Here is a 15,999-nt window from a genome sequence, read left to right on the forward strand (position 1 = left end):
TAGCTGGCATCTACTTCCAATATGCTAAGGATGGGCCACATTATACACTTGAATGCAAAAATCAGCAGAGTAGGAAATGTTTTTAGGAAAATATGTTTTATTGGTGTTATGCTCCAATTTTATTGAGAGGAGACTGTAGCCATGTACATGACAGAGGGCACTGCCATCTGAAGGTGCCTGTGGCAGATGTATGTTACTGAAGGGAGAAGCTGTAGAACTCTGTAATGCTGTGGTGGTAATTTTCTGTTGTTGTGTATGTCTACACCACCATCCATCACTGAGAAAGCTCTAGCAGAATTAATGCTATGTGATCATTTACTAAAATAGATTTGTGTAGCCAAAGAACCGGGTGCAAAAAATATACAGAATAAATAACCCACAACATGTGTGTTACAGGTTTCTATGCCTGGACCTGAGGGGCTTGTGAGAAAATTACCAAGAATGAAACAGGAAAAAAAATGCTGTCAGGACCAGTGAGTGACATACCTGGTAGAAATGAAAGGAATTTTAATGAAGAAACATAAGTAAACAATTGTACAAGATAAATATTCAGCAATGGAGAAAGTCATTGGTCCAACCCTATTCCAAGATGAGAAGTATACAGGCCAAAAGATCATAGTAACCTTGCCCCTTTCTGGACTCATGCCCTGTAAATCCCACAGTGCCCCTGAGTTGTGCAGTGTTCACGCATAAGGGCTTCTCTTGAGGTGAAGGGGTTGTTTATAAAGGGGGTAGAACATGCTTGCCTGAACTCAGGGAATTCAGTTCCTCTCTTTGTTCCTCTCTGCAGTGTGAAACAGTAGGAAGCATTGTTACTGCTGCTGTTTGAACAAGATACACATCTACAGTAGGAAGAACAGGAAACATGCAAGGATAAATAATGGCATTACAAGAGTCCAGGGGGAGAATTTTCATAAGAGGATCCTTTATACCTTTAATTTTCATCTGTTCATCTAATTATTCATCCTCTAGTTTCTAAGCTTCATCTAAAGAAACAAATTACAGATCATTCTGAAAGCCAGAAAGTGACTTAACATTTAAATTAAAAACCACTCCTGGCTTCTTGGGTAATAAGGAGGTGCAGTAATGTAATTATGGTAAGTAGGGTTTGAATCTCCAAAGGGTTCATAAGAACCTTGCTTCACAAGACTTCGGAAAACATACATGAATAGCCACAGTCTGCAGTGCATAAAGCACTCCATGGGGAAATATTTGATATTTGCTGTTTATTGCTGATAAAATTAACAGCTGTCTTAAATACCCTTAATACACCTACAAGCCCTCTAGGAAATGTTTCAAATTTGAAAAATCTACACAGTTTTAATATTCCATCACCAAATATGAAGTGAGGTTTTAATATATATCTTTGCATGATGGCAAAGGCACAAAATGAGATTAAAGTAGCTAGAGACATAAAGGGTAACAAGAAAACATTCTACAAATACATTAGAAGCAAAAGGAAGACCAAGGGTAAACCTGTTACTCAATGAGAAGGTGGAAAACAATAAGAGAAAATGTGGAAATGCAGAAGTGCTAAATGACATTTTTGTTTCAGTTTTCACCAAAACATTTAGTAGTGATTGGACATCTAGTGAAAATGAGGTAGGATCAGAGGCTAAGAATTACTTAGACAAGTTAGATGTCTTCAAGTCACCAGAGCCTGATGAAATACATCCTAGAATATTCAAGGAGCTGACCGAGTAGATTATTATATTATATTATAATATATAATACATATTATAGATTATTATAACTGAGCCATTAGCGATTATCTTCTAAAAGTCATGGAAGATGGGAGAGATTCCAGAGAACTGGAAAAAGGCAAATATAGTGCCAATCTCTAAAAAGGGGAATAAGGACAACCCGGGGAATTACAGACCAGTCAGCTTAACTTCAGTATCCAGAAAGATAATGGAGCAAATAATTAAGCAATCAATTTGCAAACACCTAGAAGATAATAAGGTAATAAGTAACAGTATGGATTTATCAAGAACAAATCATGTCAAACCAATCTAATAGCTTTCTTTGACAGGGTAACAAGCCTTGTGGATAGGGGGAAGCAGTCGATGTGGTATATCTTGAGTTTAGTAAGGCTTTTGATACTGTCTCATATGACCTTCTCATAAACAAACTAGGGAAACACATCTATATGGAGCTACTATAAGATGGGTGCTTAATTGGTTAGAAAATCATTCCCAGAGAGTAGTTATCACTGGTTCTCAGTGAAGCTGGAAGGGCATATCAAGTGGGGTCTGCAGGGATCAGTTCTGGGTCTGGTTCTGTTCAATATCTTCATCAGTGATTTAGATGCTGGCATAGAGAGTTTACACTTATAAAATCTGCAGATGATACCAAGCTGGGAGGGGTTGCAAGTGCTTTGGAGGATAGGAATAAAATTCAAAATGATCTGGACAAACTGGAGAAATGATCTGAAGTAAACAGGATTAAATTCAGTAAGGACAAATGCAAAATACTCCACCCAGGAAGGAACAATCAATTGCACACATACAAAATGGGAAATGACTGCCTAGGAAGGAGTGCTGCAGAAAGGGATCTGGGGGCCATAGTGGATCACAAGCTAAATATGAGTCAATAGTGTAACACTAAGAAAGAAAGAAAGAAAGAAAGAAAGAAAGAAAGAAAGAAAGAAAGAAAGAAAGAAAGAAAGAAAGAAAGAAAGAGTTGTAAGGAAGACACAAGAAGTAATGACATGCTGATTAGGCTTCAACTGGAGTATTGTGTCCAGTTCTGGGTGCCACATTTCAGGAGAAATATGGACAAAGCAGAGAAAGTCCAGAGAAAAGCAACAAAAATGATTAAAGGTCTAAAAAACATGAGCTATAAGGAAAGATTGAAAAAAAATGGGTTTGTTTAGTCTGGAAAAGAGAAGACTGAGAGGGGACATGATAAGTTTTCAAGTTGTTACAAGGAGGAGGGAGAAAAAGTGTTCTTGTCAACCTCTGAGGGTAGACAAATAGCAATAGGCTTAAATTGCAGCAAGGCCAGTTTAGGCACATATTAGGTTGGACATATGGAAAAACTTTTTGTCAGGGTAGTTAAGCACTGGAACAAATTGCCTAGGGAGGTTGTTGAATATCTGTCATTGGAGATTTTAGGAGCAGATCAGACAATCACCTACCAGGGATGGTCTAGAATACTTAGTCCTGCCTTGAGTGCTAGAGAATGGACTAGAAAACCTTTTGAGGTCCCTTCCAGTCCTATGGTTCTATGAAGTTTGAGCAATTATGAGGCAAGGAGGTTCAGGTGGTCTGAATGTAATTTTGCAAGGTAAACTGGGGAAAGTTCATAGATTTTCCAACTGAATGCTTTGAGACAAAGACTGCAGAAGGAAGAAAGGGAGACCAGTATGTGGTCCAGTAGAACAGACACTGAGTAGGGAATCAGGAGACATGGATGTTGTTGCCATTTCTGCTAATGACCTGCAGTGTGACCTTGGGCAAGTTACTTGTGCCTTTGTTTTCCCTCCCACACTTTGTCTCTTTAGATTGTAAGGTCATTGAACAAGAGATTCTCTTACTATGTGTTTGTACAGAGCTAAAGGTTTGCTAATATTATTCAAATGGAGAGCTGCTTGATAGAGAAACAACATTCATATAACTCTTTAAGCTCTGCCCCATTATCAAACCCCTTTTGCCCAATGTACCTTAAATTTATATATCAAACCTTCCTTAAACTTGGCCTCTTCTTCCCCTTCCCCTCATTTCTGTCTCTTTTTTCCCCATTTATCAAAATTCTGATGCCCACATATTACACTGGTTAGAAAAATCTTAAGAAAAGTTTAATCTTCCCTGCTGAGCTACAGTCCTTTTATCAGCTCCAGAGAAGAAGAAATCCTGTTAATTGTACTCCAACCACCATCTTCCTGTGAAGTATTTGCAAGTTTCCCTGGAGGAAAAGGGATGTGTTCCCATAAACCAGACTGATAGAACCTCCATCTGGCCTCAATTGCAGTTTACAGTGTTTAAAAGAAGGCACAGAGCCCAATGTCAGATTACACTCAGGTCATTGCTTTGATGAAAAGAAATCGACAAGGCTTGTTCTGAAGAGACTATAACTACTGGGTAGATGAGTTTGTTATAATGCCCATAGACATGATTGAATAGAGATAAATAGAATCAAACCAGCTGAAAAATGGAATTTTATTTTAAATGCTGCCGAGAAAAAACAATTTACAGAAAATATGTACCTTGTTAAACCAATTTCTGGCAAAGGTTATATTCAGCCTAATTCTCTTAGCATGTGGGGAATTTACTGAATCATAAGGAGGTAAAGTACATTTATCTCCTCACCTGTTTTAAAACAGAATGCCTGCCTTTACTCTCTGTTTCAGCAGCAAGACTTGCCTGGCTACTCTAAACATTGGTTTAGTATGCCGGAATGCTGTCCACACAAATGGCGCAGCACAGTTTAATGTAGAGAGGCTGAGATTTTTCAAAGCCTCCTAATGGGAACTGTGAATCCAAATTTCGTCCTTTCAATGGGAACTGGGCACCCAAATCCTCTAGATGTTTTTGAAAATCTCATCCAGCATAACTAGTTCTTAGTGGATTAGCCAAAAAGCATCCAGATGTTTTTGGACTAATGATAATACCCTTATCCTATCTCCAATTTGTTTTAGAGATGACATTAAATGTTCCTGGACCAATTATGTCTGACAGAAAAATTGCTGTGTCTCAAGCTCTAGAAAAGGGTGGGGGAGAGTTCATAGTCATTCAAGTTAAGCTAAAATCCCTTACCACCTAAAGAGGATGATATTGAGGATACTTGTGAATGCTCCTGTTTCGGTATAAACTTGTTAGATATGTTATCTTTCCTGGTACTTTTAATATTTATTACTACATTATATTATTGCATCTTATTTTAAGTAATTTTTTTTTCAGTAAATTAACAGGGGAGTTGTTAAACAAAAGCCGCTTTTTTCTCTTTTTTAAACCTTTTGGCATAGTTCTGAAAAGCTAAAATATCATATTGTGTATACTGTGATGTACAGCACAGTAGCCTCTCCATCATACCCTGCTAGTCTAAAGGCACCTCAACTGAGATTCAGAAATCTACCCTGTTTCTGTTGGCCTTGATCAGTATATATGAAAAGAGTGGCCAAACTTACTGACCCTCCGAGCCACATACAGTAATCTTCAGAGGTTTGAGAGCTGCAAGACACACACAACCTGCCCCACGGGGCGGCACCTGCCGGGATGTGGGGTTTCTTCCCTGATGCCCCCACTACTGGGCTACAGCCCCTAGTCCCACCATCCCGCCACAGGGCAAAAGCTCCTACTCCCACCACCCTGCTGCAGGGCAACAGCTCCTCGTCCCACCATCCCGCCACAGGGCAGAAGCCCCTAGCTCCCCACTGCCTAGTCTTGTAGGTGGAGAATGGAGGTAATATGATGGGGGGCCCCCCTCTGGGAGCTGCACTTTAAGTTTAAAAGACTTGCATGCAGCTCACGAGCCACAATTTGGCCATGCCTGATATATGACCATTTCTCAGACACATCTTGGATGGCCTGATGCCAGTTCAAGCTCAACATGGTTAAAGTTTCTTATTTTCTCTCCCAATGTCTCTCTGCCTATGACCTTCTACATTACTGTGGATAACACCAGCCACCTATCCCTTAGACTCATAACCTTGGAATAATCTTCAACTCCTCCCTCTCCTTCCCACACCAGCCTGAAAAATCTAGCCTTTCGTTTTCCATCTCAATAATCCACCTCCTACTCAATCTCTACCTCCTACTCCATGACATCAATTATCCTCACTCTTTCCAAAATACTACTGTAAAGATTATCTTCTGCATTACTTATTCCCCTCTCAAGGCTCCCCATTGCCTACCATTCTGAGTCCTTGCCCTCAAGGTCCTGCCAGCACCTCCCAGCTTACATTTCAGATCTCTTACTGTGTCTTCCTTCCTCCCCAGTGATACCAGATTCAGTGCCACATTTCCTGTCCTTCTCCCACTCACATCTCCATTTTGACTTCAGTACTCACAGGGCATAAAGTCATACACATGAGTAGGTGTTTGCAGGATCAGGACCAAAGTTAATGACTTTTTTCTGTGTAATTTTTTTTTTTTGGGTGGCTATAAGGATTGATTATCAAAACTTTCCCTCCTTCTTCTTTTCACTTGATTTATTCCTTTTTATTTAAATTTGGCTACTTACTCTCATGTGCCATTCATTGATAAGAGTTCCAACACAGTCAATACTGACAGTAAGCCTAGTAACTAGGGCATTGATCTGGAAAGTCCTCCACATGCATAAACCCCGGTGATTTACAAAATCAGGCTCTAGTCTATCCTGGGGTATTCACTCCCTCTCCTGCACTCCAGTGAGTATGTGTGACATTAGGTGGTGCTTCATCATTGTCATTGAACTTACAGAATGGTAGAAGTTCCATGTGTTTTCTGCCCAAGAGACTCTTCTGTAAAGGAAACTATCAATCTTTATGTCAATGGAAGACACACTATTCTCAACAGAGGCGCAGTGATGCCTTTAATATAGGAAACTTTCAGCTAACTCTCTCCAGCAAATACACTGTTGTTACTCTTGTTATTATGTATGTATATATTAAACAAATAGCGATTGCTATTAGAGCATGTATTGAGCTTTGATTGGCGAGGAACAGACACATCTAGTTGTGTAATTAACCAAAAATTTACACAGTGATGAAAAGAGTAATTCAGGACATATTGATGCATTAAATTCTAAGGAATGTTTGGGAATGTAATGGGTATTTAACAAGATGGCCACAGCAAGATAATAGGATAGCAATTAACTTTCTACTTAGGAGCCCAATCCTACAAACCTTTAGTTACTCAAGTAAGCGGCTGAACCTCAATTAGAGTCAATTTGACACCATATTTTAATTAACTGTAACTGTCAAAGACACCTATTGGAAGTTAATTTCCAATCTGTATGGAAATTATATGTAGAAGCTCAGATGTATACTTCCTGAAGAGTATGGAAAATATATATGTATGTTATGTGTTCATGGGAAAAGACTGTGGGGAGATAGGGAGGCGTTTTTCACAATGTTGATTTTTTTAAAGACAATAAACAGTAATTTACATAGGTGGAAAACTGTCCTATTTGCTCATGATTTTGTGGTTTTGAATAACCATAATTCTCTTTTTTCATGGTCTACTATACTATTTTGGAACTTGCATGCTCCAAGTGAGAAGCATACCCAAGGCTACTTCTTATCCAGCAGGTGGTGCCAGAGTAATAGGTATTCCATAAGTTTCAGAGTAACAGCCGTGTTAGTCTGTATTCGCAAAAAGAAAAGGAGTACTTGTGGCACCTTAGAGACTAACCAATTTATTTGAGCATAAGCTCACGAAAGCTTATGCTCAAATAAATTGGTTAGTCTCTAAGGTGCCACAAGTACTCCTTTTCTTTTTAGGTATTCCATAGTATAGCTAAACTACCACCATACTGTGGGAGTTCAAAGCATCACTAACACAATCACCAGGATTTCATCTTTGCCACATTCTTAGCATGCCTATGGTACAGTCTGCTGTTTAACATTTATATAGAATTCCAACAACTGGAAACCCTCGAGTTTCCATTACACTAGCCACACTTTTATCATTCTAAGCAACCATCCGAACAAAGATAGGATGGTTAAACTGTACGCTCCTGCTGCTTGTTATATTGGCATCTTTGGAACAACACTCTTTTAATTCAGGTGAGGTCTTATTCTAGGGTCACTGAAGTCAACAGAAGTTTTGTCATTGATTTCAATGGGCAAAATATCAGGCCCATGAAGTGTAATTTAAAAATATACCCAAGCATATTTCTTTTGTAACTAGAGGCTATAGCGAAAGACATTCATATATTTCTGTATAAAAACAGAAATACATTTATATGGCTCAGCTGAAACAAGGCATTAAAACTGCACAGCATGGATGTAAGAAACTAAAGTCTGATATTCATTGTATAATTAGCTTACCAGCTAGAATTCATATTTCAGCATCAGTAAATGTTTTCTCATTCTTGGACTTCGTCTCCAGTAACAGTCAGCACCTTAAAACAATTAAGAAACTCGGGTTGAACAAATCTTCTAGCTTCTCAGCACTTATTTTTTGGACTCAATGCATCACCACTGTTTGTCTCTCAATGATTTATTGTTTAATAATCTTTCTTCACAGATGGTGACATACAAATTATATTTGTCCAATCTAAATAGTGCTTGGAATGCAAATTTAAAAGTGAATTAATCAGATTTATGGAAGGCGGCAATGAGAGCATATGTAAAGGACACACAGAAGTGCCAAAGAAACTTCTAGTCTCAACCCACCCCTTCTGGCTTTTTGATTCCAAAGCAGGTGGGGAATCATCCAAGCAGACTGCATCTCATTGTTAACTCAATCTCATCAACTGCTTTCATTCAGTTAGGAGTAGGTCTTGTCAATCTAGGTAATTATTTTAAGGAAAATCCAAGTCTTCATTCTGGTGTCTGGGAAGTAAAAACTTTCAGAAGGAATACAGATACCGCAGGAACTATTTTTCTTTAATACAGTGACATCCACTATTGTTTCTTCTGGTCAGCATTTTCCCCCACACGCTCAGGAATTTATTCAAAGGAAAGAAAGTGTTACACAGACTTTAACATCAAGAAGAAATGTTGCTTTATTTCCATAGATGCAACTACATTTGTATGTGTCTTGAATGTCCATTATGTGTGCCAAGAGCTTATAGAAGCTAAGTCAAAGAGAAGAGTGTTGCATCTAGTTCTCAACAACAGCAACTTTGCTGGCCATGTTTGCCTCTTAAAGGATTGAGTTCTATATGATATGTCCTGTATCCTGTGCTTAAGAGCTTTCCCTGAGTGATCAGCTGTTTAACAGTTTCAGTGCAACATTGTATCAACATCAGTGGAATTTCTTCTTATACTAGGTAGCACAGTTCAGGACAACTGCACCTGTATTACCCCTCATGGTACACCAAGGACATCACACTAGGCTCCTGGCTCCCCAGCCATCCCCTTTCTTGGGCAGAGACCCACATCTCTTTCCCTCCTGACAGGGATTTCTTCCAGACTGCACAGTTCCCTGCCTTCAGTGTGATAACCCCAGCAAGTCAGACTGCCTCAGCAGTTCAACATCTGCATTTTGCTTTCTCTTTGAAGCCTTAATCGCTAGCAGTTGTAAGTTACCACACAGCCCTGCATAAGCAAGCACATTTATTCTTAAGGAGAAAGTGTTACAGAGAAAACATTAAAAACCAATAAGAGCTCCTATACACATGCTAAAAACTTACCAGAGATCACCCATCAGTCTTATGGGGCCTTAGTAGGCCAAAGGATTCGGGACCCCCTTTGACAGAAGAATGTGCCTGTTTGCTGGATGAGAAAGAAAGCCCTGAGTCAGTTTAAAGTCAGGCTACATATCCAAAAGTCCTTTCTTTGTCTGTTGGTCACTGGATAATCCAGTTTGAACCAGTATATATGAACTCTCCAGGTGGTGGTATTGCTCTGCAGATCTTACTATTTGAATGAATTTACCTAATCACCCCCCGCTGTTCTTACTTCCTGGAGGACAGTTACCCTCCTCCACAGAATTTCATACAATCCCTGGCCCACAATGGTACACAACTTAGTACGGTAAGTAACATCTCCCAAAGATGTTGCAGGAAATTGTCCTATCTGACACACAAGGCACATGGAACGGGACCCACAGCACATCAGATTCGGCTGTTAGTATAGTGTTGGGATGTTTAGTTAAGCCACTGCTGCCTCTGGAAAATGATTCCTGAAAAGGTGATGAGCTGCCAATATTTTAATATGGCACATTGCTTCACACAACTTGTTGCTTCCTTAGCCCATGATAACCCCTGTGTTCCAGGGTGCATGTGTTTGTAGATGGAGAAAGAAAGGGGAAAGAACTGGAGGACCTCTTCATTTGTTTTCCCATTTAACCAAAAATCCTTCTCAGGACCATAACCAACACACCGCTGGGTAAAAAAATGCATATTAGGTGTCTTTGACTGGAAATGTTAATACACTGTTCCCAAAAATGACTTCTTATACTGACATTATTACACAGTTTTAAATTGGTGTAACTGGAAGAGGGCAGGAAGTGAAGAGCTAATATGTGGAGGATTTTTAGTGGGGAGAGCGACAGGGTGGCATTAATATTTGGAAAGAGGGAAAGTGACAGTGGCATCATCCCCTGTGAAAACTTTTCAAAAATACCTGACACCTGATTGTGACACAGAGTCCTGTTGGTGCCTATTGGCAAGGGATTCACTCCTCTGAGTCAGCAACTCCTAATAAGCCTGACAAACTCACTACACCTAACAGATTGTTTTCAGAGTCTCTATCCCTAAAGACTGTCATGTGAGATCTTAAACGAAAGCCAGGATCATGCTGGTCATTAATATCATTGCATGAGATGTATATGGATGATATTTAAGGAGTTGTGTATATGTACTGGAAAATATATGAAAATATATCCTGAAAGTCTGTATTATGGCAGTGCTGACAAAAGGATTTCTTCCAGACAGGCAATGAGAGGTGTATCTTTCTGTCAAATGTAAATTAAACATGGTAAGCCAAATCTGCATATGGAGTAAACAGGGGGATGGGAAGATACTGGAGACTAAACCTCAGTGGGTTGTCCTGTCTCTGGGGTGCAAAGACAATGAATTTGGGGAGATAAGCAGAAGGCAAAAAGAGCATCATTGTATCCTTCACTGCGGAAGCAAAATGGACATTGCTTTTTGCATTCATGAAAGTTGAATCATGGCCATGTGACATAGTGACACTGGGAGGTGAGTGCAACCAGATCCAAAGGCAAAAACTTTGCTCTTCAAAAGCATTTTTATGAGCTTGAGCCCCAGGGATGAGTCAGCTTTGGCAGGAGTAATTTAGCAGGATCTTGAGAGGGATCAAGCTGGAGGAATTTTAGTAAGGAACTCCAGAGAATCCCAGTCCAGAACATTACTGGAGCTGCTAAAGATGCAAGTAGGAGGCAGGGAGCTGACATCTTCATTTAAAGGAGAGCCACTGGAATAGTCCCTACAGAGAGAAGCTATTACACCCAGTTGATGGATGAAATTCTAGAAACAAGACTGATTACCTACAGGTATCTCTGATGGAAAGGTCAAATACACTTACATTATCATTTATGTTTTTAAAATATTACTGAGAATTTCTGGAATCACTGCCTCAATTTGTAAATAACAGATGAAAGGGGAAATTACTACCCACCTGCTGCACTGACTGACCCAGATTTGTACCATGTTGTTGTATTATTCTGAGCAGTAGCTAGTACAAAAGTTTGCCTGTAAGGTTTGTACTGGTGGGGGAACAGAATGGTAGCATCCGAGAGGAGGGTCTCTGAGCTGACTGGCATGCAAAGATCATTATGGATCATGGAGGCCAAGGATAATGGGTTCCACTGTATACCTTACCATTGTTCTCAAAAGCAGCAACAAGCTCTCTTACTAGCATCTTGCTAATGGCAGCATGTGCCTAAGAGAGCTAGGTGCTTCTCCATGCTACCCACTACAGATGGTTACTACCAGCATGGATGTTCAAATAGGTGGGGGAAATGGAAAGGATGAGACTATCCCTAACTGCCTTTCCTTGCTCATAACCTCAGGCAAGATACACAAACATTACCTATACAACAGCTTAGATTCAGACAGAGAATCCCATCAATGGAGTCCGGATTCCTGAAAGGTGTAATGGGATAGATAACTTCACCTCAGGGTTGCAGAGCCGGTTCTAATCCTGCTTATATTGGTAGGAACAAAAATACTGTAACCATCCCCACTGCAGGGAGTGTCTGTGAGTGCTGCATTACACCAGAATCCTAGATGACTGGCAGCATGTAGGGTGTACTACACACTCAGAAACCAGCTCTGTAGGCAGTCCACCTAGTTTCTCCTCCTTACTGGTGGTCTTGCAAAGTCAGGCTTGAGATTAGAGCTGAGTGAATAATAAATAGGTCTAATTTTGTTGTCTTTTCTGCTTGCAAAACAGTTTGCAAACAAAATACAAAAGTCTCGAGTTTGTTATGCAACATAGTGAGCACACTTCTTCATGAGATGTCCCCACCCCAACCCCCCGCCATATGAATATCCTGTCCATACTACTTGGCAATTATTCCAAATGTACACTGGTTTTGTTAGCTGCGTGTGTTGCATGTTGTGGTCACCATTCCTTGGTGCAACAACTTATGTAGCTCATCAATGAAGTGAAAATTGATCATTTCCATTAAAAGTACAGTAGGAACTTTTCTTGGGGTCAATGTTCAAGCCTATTAGAGAGCAAAATGAGCACAAATATGGCTGAATCAAAATTTTCTCTATTACATTTAATTAGGCTCCATGGAACAACATTTCCTCAGGCGTAATTGAGACACATGGAAAAGATTGTGCTGTTGCTGCTGTGTTGTATGATATCTAGTCAATGGATTAAATGTAGGATTGCAGCTCTACGAAGCTGCTCTTTCCAAAATATACTAAAGTCACTTAAAATATTATTAAATTTACTGCAAACGAGTGTATTGGGCTAGCTGCACATTGGTATATTTGTGTATTGGTGTAGTTCCTCTGAAGCCATTAGACCTATGCAGATTTACATCAGATGAGGATCTGTCCCATTGCGTAAATATTCATGGTCATTAGTGGGGGAGAGAAAAGGTCATTCTTTGAATCCTGCTCAAATTAATTCTTTGTGAAAAGATTTGAATTTGCATGCTTGATTTGAGTCTAAGTTCTGATATTGTGATGAAAACCGTATTTCCTGTTTGCCCCGAAGTCCTTTTCCTCCTCAGTGGAAATGAGCTTCTTCGGCTTTTTATTATTTTCTTTGAAACCTATTTTATTTCCAGTGTTCATGTAAAACAAGGACTCCTATCATGTGCAATTCCATGAATGGTTTTCAGGGGAAAAACAAATACCTTTGGCTAATTATTTTTAAATCTAGTGAGTTTCCCACAAGGAAAACACATGTGAAGCCAATGAGCACGTACTAACACCCTCTGTCCTTTTCAAAGTTATACGAATATAGGCAAAGGAGTGCTTTTAAAATGTTTATTTGCTATCATGAAAGCAATAAAAGAAAAAGAATGAGGGATTCCCTAAATCTCAGTATAAATCCATATAATAAAACCCAAGAAAACATTTTCAATAAGTTGAAGCATAGTCTCTTCTCTTTTTGATATCAAACTCAAAGAGACAAATCAAAGCATGCATTTGAGGATATAATTTGCCTCACCGTGGTGATAAAAATCAGGGTAAAAAATTATAGTCTTCTTTGGTATGAGGTCTGATATCTGTGTAAAACACTAATGCAAAATTTACATGGAAATGAGCAAGGAAGCATTTCTGTCTCCATCATGACTAAGATGATCTATTCCACCATATAGTTGGGGACATTCTCGTTTATGGTTTTCCCAGTCTGAACAATACATGACAGTGTAAATTATGGGAAGATTATTAAACTGATGTTTCTAAACAAGATGTCATATGATTATGTGTTATGAACATCTCCACATACTACTAAAGAAAAATGCTCTTCTTCTTACATTGAAAAGAGATGGCCGTGAACCAAAACTCCAGATCTGAATAATCCGGATCTTTGGGGAAGTTTGGATTGTAAATGGGATCCAAATTTTACAGATGGATCGTATCTGTGAATTGGGATGAATTAAAAACCCAGATCCTACCATGCCAGACTCTGGGAAGCTTTGCATGCAGATCTAAATGTTCATTGCAGAATAGTTATGAAAAAAGATCATACATAGAAACTCTACATTCCTCCTGTTGTAACAAATCCATGTGCTATACACACAGATGTCTTGGAAGTCACCTAACGGGGCTTGGGGCTAGAACATAGGTTTGAAAAAGCAGACACCTGGCTCTCCTACTTTAACTAAAAGAGCAACTTCATCACTTTCCTGAAGAAGAGTAGTAGCAGCAGTAGAAAAAAATATCTCTACAGAAGATTAGGCACTTTCTGGCAGTTCATATACACCAAAACGCCGGCCAATATATTTGCCTGCTGGAGTGCCTGCTAACAATTACATGTCATCAAGCAGAAGAGGAACATCATATGAATAAGACCACTCCCTAGCAATATTGATGGAAGGAAAACAGGGTTGGTCCTCTGTGAAGCAGCACATGTGGCACTCCAACCAGCTGTGTCATCATCTATAAACATGAAAACTGGAGGCAAATTATCAAGAGGGTCCTGGCTGAATCTAGGATTCAAATATTTTTACTGCTTAAACTTCACCTGCTACACAAAAGAACCTTGCTCTATAGCTACCAAAGCTTTTGATGACCCTAGATTGTGGTAGACAGCTATGCAATTTACCTTTTTTTCCATTAATTCTCTATTTCCATTCAATAAACTTTGCTTTCTCTGAGACAAATTCCAATTAAAATCTATTTCTGTGAGCTATCTCCAAGAAGAGCTCCAAGGAGAGGCTGAAGACAATTGATCCTCAACTTAAACCCAGCACAGGTTCTCAGTCACAGAGGTATATCTTCTAAGGTATTATTTATGCTTTAGCTGTTGTTGGATTGAAGCAAATGGAAAGCTGAAAGCTCCACAGTGAGTGCTGAGATTTGAGCGTTGATGGTGGTATAGTACAATAGAGCTGCTTAGGTGTAATTGAGAGCAAAATTTGGTTGGGAAAATACACTGAAAACAAATCACAAGGAAATAAAATGGGATGATGGTTATAGCATGATTGACTACATAGGATCAAACAGAAATGGTCAAATTCTTCATATTACTGTCACTGTGATCTATAATTCTAAGTCCTCATTCTATTCCCCTCCGCCCCATACACTCATAATCATGGGAGTCAACAGGGCTTCAGGGATATGACCGAGGGCAAAATTTAACCTCAGGAGGAAAAGGTAATAAATAGCATTGCAATAACCATGTACTAGGAAACTGGATAAACTGTTCATTTAGCAATACAATAAAAATAAAGCTTTAACAAAAATATCATTACCTGAAATGTAAAGATTAAGTAGGTTTCATTTGTATTTAGATCTAAAGATGAACATTAATTCCACTGTAAAACTATCTATATCTAGAGAGAGAGATCAACATTCATCTCTCCACTATACTGGCGCACACCCATTTGATGTCCACTGAGTTCACTTGTGTAAATGAGAGGTGTGTTTGGACCTTAACTGACAACAGTAACTGTAGTACCTTAGATTCTAGGTTATAATAAATAAAGTAGTTACAGCTATAATTCTTGTGTTGCTCCATGTACATAAAAGCACTTTGGGATTGTTACACTAAAGTCTGATATTCATAATATTAGCAAAATCAGAGTTGAAATATTGCATTACAAGCCTTGTACCTTTGGGCACCTTAGTAACTTGCCTGGTCATTTTACTTTTGGAATACATAACTAAAAGTAGTTGATATTTTAGAGAGTTTCTATAGTAACAAAGAAAATGGCATCATACAATAGAACAGTTCCAGACAAGTTTAATGTTGCCTTTAGATTGCCTACTCAAATCTCTGCCATAATACTACTCCTGTTTCCTCGACTTTAAGAAGCATGATGATATTGTGCCAGTCTGGGTCTTCTCCTGGCATGAAGGGATATCCACATTTAGGGCATATTGTGTATAATGTATGCAACAATTCCAGCCAGCAATGTAGAAGATGATATGAAACTATACTCACAAAAATAATCCCCAGGGCAGTTGTTTCCTGCTGTTTTCCACACAGTCAGCACCAATACACATCCACAGTATCACAAGTCATAGGCATATAGCAAAACCTCACTGTCTTAGCTGCTACACCAATGCCCACTGAAATAAACAGAAAGGTTGTCACTGACTTCAGTGGGCTCTGAAGTTGGCATCAGCCTCACGTCTAACTCAATACACTGCAAACATTTTAAAAAGCCATCATCAGAGGAATAGAAATGTTTGGCATGCCTTAATGTTGCCACTGAAGTGGTCTCAAAACTCTGCACGAAATGTAAAGCA

At 39.2% G+C, this 15,999-nt stretch overlaps 1 long non-coding RNA gene across 1 annotated transcript in view; it reads right to left on the bottom strand.

Moving 5' to 3' along the window:
* Positions 1–15,823, bottom strand: part of LOC119566929 — a 45,345-nt gene extending 29,522 nt beyond the window's left edge. Inside the window, exons 1-3 of the long non-coding RNA XR_006292616.1 lie at positions 15,692–15,823; positions 9,283–9,364; positions 7,973–8,046 (exon numbers count right to left, since the gene is read on the bottom strand). This is a non-coding gene — a long non-coding RNA (uncharacterized LOC119566929). The remainder of the gene's footprint in view (positions 1–7,972; positions 8,047–9,282; positions 9,365–15,691) is intronic.
* Positions 15,824–15,999: the final 176 nt, after the last annotated feature.

The sequence above is a fragment of the Chelonia mydas genome, chromosome 8 (assembly GCF_015237465.2).
Source record: "Chelonia mydas isolate rCheMyd1 chromosome 8, rCheMyd1.pri.v2, whole genome shotgun sequence".
Lineage (NCBI taxonomy): Eukaryota > Metazoa > Chordata > Testudines > Cheloniidae > Chelonia > Chelonia mydas.